General features: G+C 36.7%; 1 protein-coding gene across 1 annotated transcript in view; it reads left to right on the top strand.

Moving 5' to 3' along the window:
* Positions 1–722: 722 nt before the first annotated feature.
* The window catches only part of LOC144969539 (uncharacterized), a 51,518-nt gene continuing 42,771 nt past the window's right edge, over positions 723–9,469 (top strand). Inside the window, exon 1 of the mRNA XM_078908674.1 lies at positions 723–808. The gene's annotated coding sequence lies outside the window, so the exon portion shown is untranslated. The remainder of the gene's footprint in view (positions 809–9,469) is intronic.

Below are 9,469 nucleotides of genomic sequence, written 5' to 3'. Positions count from 1 at the left end.
ATAAAAAGACAATAGTAATAGCGCTTTACAAGGGTCATTCTTCGTAATACACGTTAAAAGTCGCAATGGCTTGGAAACTCTCGTGAAGTGCTTTGGGCACAGAATCTCGTGAATATTTCGATATAGAGATTCAAGTAAATAAAAGCTGGGTCGGAGATAAAAATTAAAATTAAAATTGAACTTTGTATAGCGCAATATCCACTAAACGTGCTCAAAGCGCTTTACAGGGGGTCAACAGCAACGCGTAACATGTAGAACGAGACATAACGCCTGTGAGGCGATATTACAATCTTTTTCCAGACAGTAAACGACCAGGTACTCATTTTACACCTGAGTATTGTAAGAGAATGTGAATAAAGAGACGTCGTCCAAGGACTCAACTATGCGCCGAACGAGGCTCGAACCCAGGACCTTCCAATCCGAAAGCGAGTGTCATACCACAAGACCACATAGCCGCATATGGTGTGATTCACTATTAAAAAATTAAAAAGTAATGTAATGGTTAAGTTTATATTTATTTATATGTTACCATCACCATCGTCATCAGCCATTACCGTCTCAGTGATCAGAGAAAGACATCAGATTACAGAGTCCAATAACACTCAGACCCCACGGGTCGGTCTTCCACTGGAGGCGGCCATCTTGAATCCCAATGAGCGTCTTCTTGCCGTAGGGAATACATGGTCCCTGTATATATATATATATATATATATATATATAGAGAGAGAGAGAGAGCTGATCCCTCATTGGTCTGACGAACGTGGTGGCCAGTCAAGCAGGCAACACTGAACAGATCACTACACTCGAGGTAAGAATCTTTATTTCATTTTATCCATTTGAGGACCTGACTTGGAAGACCTGCTCTTAACTTATGAACAAAAATGAATCAAACAACCAACTTCAAAAACAGAACAAAATACTAATCACGTAAGGTTTCGGAGTCAAAACCCTTTTTCAGCGAATAACAAAAAAAAACCAATACAATAGGTCATTTTGTTGAGCATGACCCAGAGGTATGTTTACAGTTGTTTTTTTTTTTTAAATAAACAGTGTGTTTAAATTGATTTTAAAATATCTAATTGTTGGGCAGCAACAAACCATGTGATCGATTACATTGGACAAAAACCTAAATATAGATCACTCCGATTGAGAACAAAGATGTAAATATTTGGCCGTAATTGGCATAAATTATGGCTTGACCAAAGCACGTGCCTTCAACCTCAGCGGTGTCAACCAACAATGATGCAAATACTCTTGCACTTTTCACCTTTAACTGTTACGTGTCGCCTCGAATAATCCATTTATGTTATAATAAATCATGTATTCCATAATTCTTGCCTCTATATCTTTGACATCGATATATATATATATATATATATATATATATATATATATATATATATATATATATATATATTATATATAGATATAGATATATAAAACTGTCTGACCAGGTTGCTGTTACAAAATGGAATATTATTCAATTCACTCTTGCACTCTGGAAAATCACGTATTTAAAAATCTGGCCAGAACACTCGTGCTTCAAATATCAATCGATTTAAATGACCCCTTGATGTTGGTAAAAACTCTCAAACCTTAGACTTCACGACGTCCCATGTCTGAGATTTTTGCCAAGATGAGGATCATTTGAATCAATCGATGTTTGAAGGACGGCTCTTCTGGCCAAATTTTTAAATACGTGATTTTCCAGAGTACAATAGATAACTGGTGAGCTACTAATCATAATATCATTGACATCAATGCTGGATTTGTACTGACGATTCAGTTATTGGAAATACTTTACATAATCTACCAGTTCTTGTCTTCTTCTTCTCAATAATTCTGATGGAAATAGTAACGTTCTCTATAGTACTACTTATTATCTTAAAGATTTATTTCATAAGTAATCATATAATCTGTATCATTTGGTATTTTAAAGACCATGACTTCTCTTCCGGTTCAAAATTCACTGGAAGTGTGTAACCAGTCCTCCGGAGGACAAAACTAGCCTGTCCTCGGAAGAACAAAAAAAATGTTAGACATGTCTCAAAGATTAAATAGGCACTTTGAAAAATATAATCTATTTGAACCGAATCAATCTGCCCATAGGCAGTATCTTAATAATAATAATACATGACATTTATAACGCGCATTTTCATCACTGGGTGATGCTCAATTCGCGAAACAATAATACAGTGACATCATTATACAAATGAAACATTATACATACTACATCAACATAATATTATCATTATACAACAATGTAATAACTAAACATAGAGTCATTAATACAAAACATGTTGTAATACATCCACATGCTATGTCAAGTACATAAATAATATAAAATAATGATATAATAACATAGACTAAATTAACATTCATATTGGGGTCAAATTACAAAGATGCATTAATCAAGATGTGTTTTAACAAAGAGATGGTGTTTTAACTTTGATTTAAATATTGATAAGGCCTTCGCTTCTCTTATTCTTTTAGGAAGAGAGTTCCAGGTGGAAGGTCCGACGTGGCTGAACGATCTGCCGCGGTAAAATTTATATTTATATTTATTGAAACAATTAATTTTGTAGAATCTAGTGCAGAGCATAGATTCCTCGTTAGCTTAAAAGTTTCTAAAAATTCAGTAATATACAATGGTGCTTGATCATTAAGGCACTTATAGCACAATACTGCTAATTTGAATTCGATTCTCACTTTAACTGGTAACCAACGCAGCTCATACAAAAGTGGCAACGAGTAGGATGTTCTCTTTTTTCTTAAAATCAATTTAGCAGCCGCATTCTGGATACATTGCAGGCGTGATATTTTATCGTTGCTTACATTCGAGATTAACGAGGAGTTACAGTAATCTATTTTTGATAGTAAGAAAGATGTTATTAGTTTGCATGTTACTTCTCTTGTTAGGAAAGGTCTAACGGACGCAATTCTTTTTAAGCCTATTGTCAAACTGCTACATAGAGAATCAAATTGCCTGCATAGTCATATGTTGATCTAGCATTACCCCGAGGTTTTTCACACACGTTGAGAGGATAATTGTGTACACATTTATATTTAGAGTAAACTTCAGAAAATCATCTTTCAAAACACTTTTTCTACCACACACCATCACCTCTGTCTTTTCATTATTCAGCTTTAACTTGTTAATTTCCATCCAGCATTTAACATCTCTGATACAGTCCTCAACACGGGTAATCAATGATGGGATATTACTAGGGGTATCGCTTACATAGATCTGAGTGTCATCAGCATAGAAATGATACATTAATTTATTTTTAACAAAAATATCCGAAAGAGGTTGAGAATAAAGAGTAAAAATAAGAGGACCAAGGACAGACCCCTGCGGAACGCCGTAATTTAGAGGAAATGTTTCTGATACTGCGCCATCGATCAGAACCGACTGAGATCTTGATGTTAGGTAGGATTTAAACCAACTAAGCGCAGTGTCTCTTATTCCAAAAGTAATTTCTAATCGTTTAATAAGTATCTCATGATCAACGGTGTCAAATGCAGCCGAAAGGTCCAACATAGTAAATAAACAGAGATGATTTTTGTCAATACTATTAAGAATATCAGTGCAGGGCAGTTTCAGTGCTATGATGTGATTTATAAGCAGATTGGAAATTTTCACTTAAATTATTTCGATGGATATGATACAAATGTCTTTTTAACACAATGCGTTCAAGCACTTTGGATAGATATGGAAGGTTGGAGACAGGTCAGTAATTTTTCAATTCGTTTACATTTAGATCGGACTTCTTTAATAGTGGTTTAACAATGGCACGTTTAAACGAGTCAGGGACACTACCAGAGACCAACGAATTATTTATAAGTTCAGTTATTGTTGGTAACAGTTCTTCAACACAAGTCTTAAGAATACTAGTTGGGATGGGGTCTACTAAGTCACAATATTTTGATGGGCTATCTAAAATGGCTGACTTCATCCTCAGTGGCTGGATCGAAAACATGTAGTTCCGTGGTATGGTCCAAAGCTCGGTGACGATGATGATGTTGTATTGTCTAAGTTTGCCCTAATGGATTTTATCTTGTCGTGGAAATGGCGAAATTTTGAGCTAGTTCGGCGTTATTTCTAGACGCTGGAAGGGGTGTGGATTTCTTACTGCCAAGAAGGTCGTTTGCGGTGGAAAACAATTCTTTGCAAGATTTAGTGCTTTGAAATTTTTCGTTGTAGTGGGCCTTTTTTGCTGGTGTGATGGCTTTATAAAGAGCCGACTTAGCTGCTTTGTAGATATCCATAAATACCGTTAGGCCACTCTTTCGCGATTTCCTGTCAGCCTGTCTCTTTTTTCTCTTTAATTCCTTTATATCGGAATTGAACCATCGCGAATGTGGTCGATTCGATACGACCCGACATTGTGGCGATGCCTCACGGTCAATAATAGACCGCAACACTTTGTTGTAGTCGTTTATATTTTTAACCTTATTTACGACGTCACGAATGCTATCTTGTAAAACACTGATATCAATTTGTCTATAATTCCTTGTTGTTATGTTTCGTTTCGGGAGATCAACTTTCTTTAATGCGATATCCACAAATAAAGATTTGTGATCGGATAACGCAAGGTCAACAACTTCGGTCTTTCTTATTCTATTACTTGACACAGGGGAGATGACCCAATCAATTATGTTGCCGGCCTGGTGTGTTGTCTCGGTGATGTGCTGGTGTAAATCGTTGTCGTGTAGGATTTTCTTTTTTTAATACAGAGACGGCTCTGTTGAAGATCCAAAACGATCTTCTCTGTGCTGCTAATGAAGGTAACGTTTCTATTCTCGCCCTACTCGACCTCAGCACAGCATTTGACACTATCGACCATTCTATACTTCTAAAACCCATGTCTATAACTTTCGGACTAACAGGAACTGTGTTAGTTTCGAAATTATTTAACTGACCGTTTGCAATCGATTTTGGTTGACTGAAACGTTTCTCCTCCTTTTCTTTTGAGTTCTTTGAGTATCTCAAGGATCAGTTCTTGGCCCCCTTTTATACACTCATTATACCCAACCTCTTGCTGGTGTCATTAGGCAATGTAATATTAATCATCACGTGTATACTGATGATACACAGCTTGATATGTCAACTAAACCGGCGTTTGCGAATGGTCTTGTCTCTTCCGTGGAAAATTGCATTGAAATTCTCAAGAATTGGATGTCTGTGAATAAATTGAAATTAAATCAAAAATAACTGAAGTCCTTTTCTGCAATCCAAAGAAGCTCACAAACACCCATTAAATAACTTCATTGTGATTAACAACGAAACGATGTTTCGCAGAACAAGCTAAAAACTTAGGCAGATATTTACAAAATGACTTATTCATGGAAAAAAAAACACATTCACTACCTTTGTAAAATATTGCGTTTCGAAATTAGAAAGATTTCACAATTATCAAAGTTTTTAAATAGCACTGAGTGATCTTCTACGATTAACTGTTCCCGACAAAGGCTCCAAAAAGTTTTCTGAGGTCATTTTCTAATGCTGCTCCTTCTATTTTGAACTCTGTTCCAATTTCCTAAAGAAAATGCAATACAGAAGCTACTTTTAAGACACATATTAAGACTTATTTTATAATGAAATATTTGATATATTAAAGCCAGTTTCCGTTTATGGATCATTTTTCATGATATGAACGTCTTAAGCATGTTTTGTGCATGGCCTGTTATTGTAGCTTTAATGTTTGTATTCGAATGGCGCCTTGAGCTGTTTGTGTATGGAATAGACACGGTATTTACATTATTAAACAATGAGCAGGTTACATATTGAATCATTATAACTGGCATAACTGTTTTGGTGGCAGGGTGAAGAGGCAGATGCATATGATTATGGGGGGGGGGGTAAAAGAGTGGGCATGGGTGATCTTTATTGGCGAACAGCATTATTTAGGCGAGAAAATAAGATGCCATCACTCTGAAATCAAAAGACCAATTACACAAGGTCTGTATCCAAGATATTGGAACCTGTAAATAGATACACGTCGTTATGACACATTTATTGGAATAGAAAAAAAAAAGAAATCAATCAACAACAACAACAAAAAACTGGCATTTTAAACTAGAAAAGTGAATCCTACAATATTATTGTCTACCAATTTCATGTTGCCCTATTTGCTCATTAGTCAGATGGGATTGTGCGTACGCAGTACATTGTTTGGTGATCAGGCCGCCATGACACTTGGATTGGAATGACGTAAGCTTTTAAGTGTGGGATTCTCAGATCAAACTGAAGCAAACACGTGACCTCAAGCCGCACTATCGCACAATGGTATTTGATACCTACCACCTCAAAACGGTAATATATTGCAATGGTTTAAATGGTGGAGACCGTAAAAATATGAACCTCTGCTTTTCATATTAAAAACAATGAAGTTTTATATAGCACAATAAATATCCAATCAACGAGACACTGTTAGGCGATATTACATTTTTTCCGTCAGAGACAAAGCTGTCTCTGTTCGTCTAGTGCGAAAAACTTAATTTTCATTTTTCTGAACATTTTAACGATAAATTCATTTTTTGGCATTTTGTTCATCCCGACATGATTGCATGGTATTTGCGACTATGACACTCGCTTTCCGATCGGAAGTTGCGTTCTTGGAAAAGGATCTTTACTCACATTCTCTCACCTTACTCAGGTGTAAAATGAGTACCTGGCCGTTAACAACTTTGTGTCTGTCCGAAAGAAATTGTAATATCGCCTAACGTGCGTCATGTCTCGTCCTAAATATTAAATGTCGCTGTTGGTCAGGGACCCTTTGAATAGCGCTTTGAGCATGTTTAGTGGATATTGCGCTTTATAAAAGCTCAATATTTTTTGTCTTGGTTGGACATATATATTGTTATCACTGTTTTGTTTGACTGGTCACTGATGAATACCGACGTCACCATACCATGGGGTCAAGTAAAGTTCATACAATATCTTGGCTAGTACGTAACCAACTAAATGAAAGCATTCTGAGAACATTCATGAAGAAGTCCAACTGGTGATTATAGCAGACATGCCTAGTACTACGTAAAACTCACAGAAATACGAATATTTGGCTCCAGCTACAGAACTGCATAGATCTCTTTGACTATAAATTTTGTCGAGAAAGAAAGTTTAGCTTCTTAGAACCTATATTCAGGACTTTGGAGCATTTTTGGACCATGCTTAGAGCAAATTCTTTATTTCTAAAGATATTTAAAGTGAATTTTTTCCCCTTTAGAAACTACGAATTTTTGAAATTTCAAGTAGGCAGCTCTGTATTAGTATGTGACCTACCACCTCACGGCGGTATTGTTTCGTATTACAAGAATACACGCCGCCCCTCCCTCCCTCTCCAATCTCAGTTTTCATGAAAAATACTCCCGGTATCTGACGGATAAAGCTCTGTTTCCGTGCGTAATGCACAGTGCGCAATGCGATTTACCTAATGCGTAGTGCGTATTGCCCGATTCCATTTGTGCGTGTAAATTAATGTTCGCGATGCGTCAGTTTGTTCTTTTTGCCCTCAAATCACAGTTTGGTTATGGCCCCTTGCTTTTCCAAAAACGCGGAAACAGGAAGATGGGACTGAAGACATCGCAATTGTTATTAATTAGTACATGAGATTGGTGAAAACACACCACAAATGGTGTGTTCTACATGAAATACTGCACCAAAGGAAAAGGTTTGGTGTGTCCAAGAATCTTGTGAAATAATTAGAACTGGACTCAAAGGATTCTTTCAGTACTTTTGTTTGACCAGCGAACAACTCAGCAAGCTGAGGATCCCATCTGACCAAAGTTAATCTAACAAGAGAATAAATTGGTCCAAAAGACCGATAATTTCTAGCTTCGGTGTCCGTATGGCTGCGTGATGCGTATTCGAAATATGGCTCTGTCGTTGGAATACGCACCACGCATTACGGATACATGGATACACTTTAGTTGAATTTCTATATTAACGTTCTTTACGCATTGCTCACTAAGCATTGCGCATTACGCATTACGCACTACGCATTATGTAAACATGGAAACAGGGCTTAAGGCGAAGTCACATCTGTTGCGCAAACACAATATTTCAGGTATCTTAATATAAGACGTAACGCGGTATCTTTCACGTGACATAAAGTGACATGGGTCAAATTATTTTCTCGTGAAAGAAAAATATCGGACCCATAGTGTTTGCGACATTAGCCTGTGGACACAAAATCCCTATGATGTGTGTTTTCTGTGTTTTACTTTTATCAGTGTGTATCTGTTTCCTGTAACATAGAAGAACACGATTCATCAATTGGATTACGTGAACTTAACACGACCATCCAAGATCCAGCTTTGAATTTATTTTCATTTTCTCCAATGTTAATTGCATTCTACAAAGCAGATTTCCTTATTGATTTTAGAAGAGATTCTGAAGACAACTTCTATTTTATTATAATTAATTGATAGATAATCAGAATAAGACATTTTAAAATAGCTATATTTTGGACAGAATCTGTCCAATTATTATGTTTGCGACTGGTATCCGTTCAGATAAGAATTTATGGAGCTTGTAGCTGTAATCGTTATACAAGGCCATGCGTGATGCTGTCTATTTATAGTCTTTATCAAATTAAGAAAGTAGGGAGCAGGCACCTGTGCCTTCTTCATAAACTAAGGATCTGAACAAGTGTGTATGAAAGGTGCGAGACAAACCAAGAAAGAAAAATACAAGAAAAAAAAAACACCCCATCTACTTTTAGTCTGTCATCTTTCGATTTTAAACCTAATTTGATAGCATGAATATATATATATATATATATATATATATATATATATATATATATATATATAATATATATATATATATATATTATATATATTATATATATAATTGTAATTATTTATATATATATAAATGTAAATTTTCACTCACATTATTCTTGCCAAGACGATTCGTTTCAGTGTTCCCACCTCATCAGTCGGCATAATCCATTTGTAAGAAATGTCCGTAGAAAACTCCAATCTAACGTTGTTTCGCTGCCTAGTGGTGACTAGTTTTGATGTGTAGTGTGATGTGCTCTCGTGTTTATATTATGAGTGTCTGTGTGTATGTGTGTGTGTGTGTATGTGTGTGTGTGCGTGTAGGTGTGTTGTGTGTTGTGTGTACATGTGTGTATGATATTGTAGTGGAATGTGGTGCGGCGGGGGGGGGGGGGGTAGGGAAGAGGGGGAGGGAGGGTATAATGGGGTCGGGAGGGGGGAAAAAAGGGGGGGGAGGGAAGGGGGGGGGAAAGGGGGGGGGGGAAGGAAAGGGGGGGGGAAGGAAAGGGGGGGGGAGGGTTATTTGGCCTTTTGCGTTTTGAGCTTGAATTTGTTAGAGTGTCTGCACATTGTCATCAGTTCAGATCTTTTGTTTAAGGTGCTATTGTTTCTGTGGTTGTGTAGTAAAATCTCCAGTTTCTCTGTCAGGCATAAATTGCATTTTCTGGCACCGCATCTGTAG

This window comes from Berghia stephanieae, chromosome 3 (genome assembly GCF_034508935.2).
Source record: "Berghia stephanieae isolate SIO BIC M18660-M18661 chromosome 3, UCSD_Bste_1.3, whole genome shotgun sequence".
Lineage (NCBI taxonomy): Eukaryota > Metazoa > Mollusca > Gastropoda > Nudibranchia > Aeolidiidae > Berghia > Berghia stephanieae.
The sequence above is the reverse complement of the archived record's forward strand: the minus strand, read 5'-3'. Positions and strand labels throughout refer to the sequence as shown.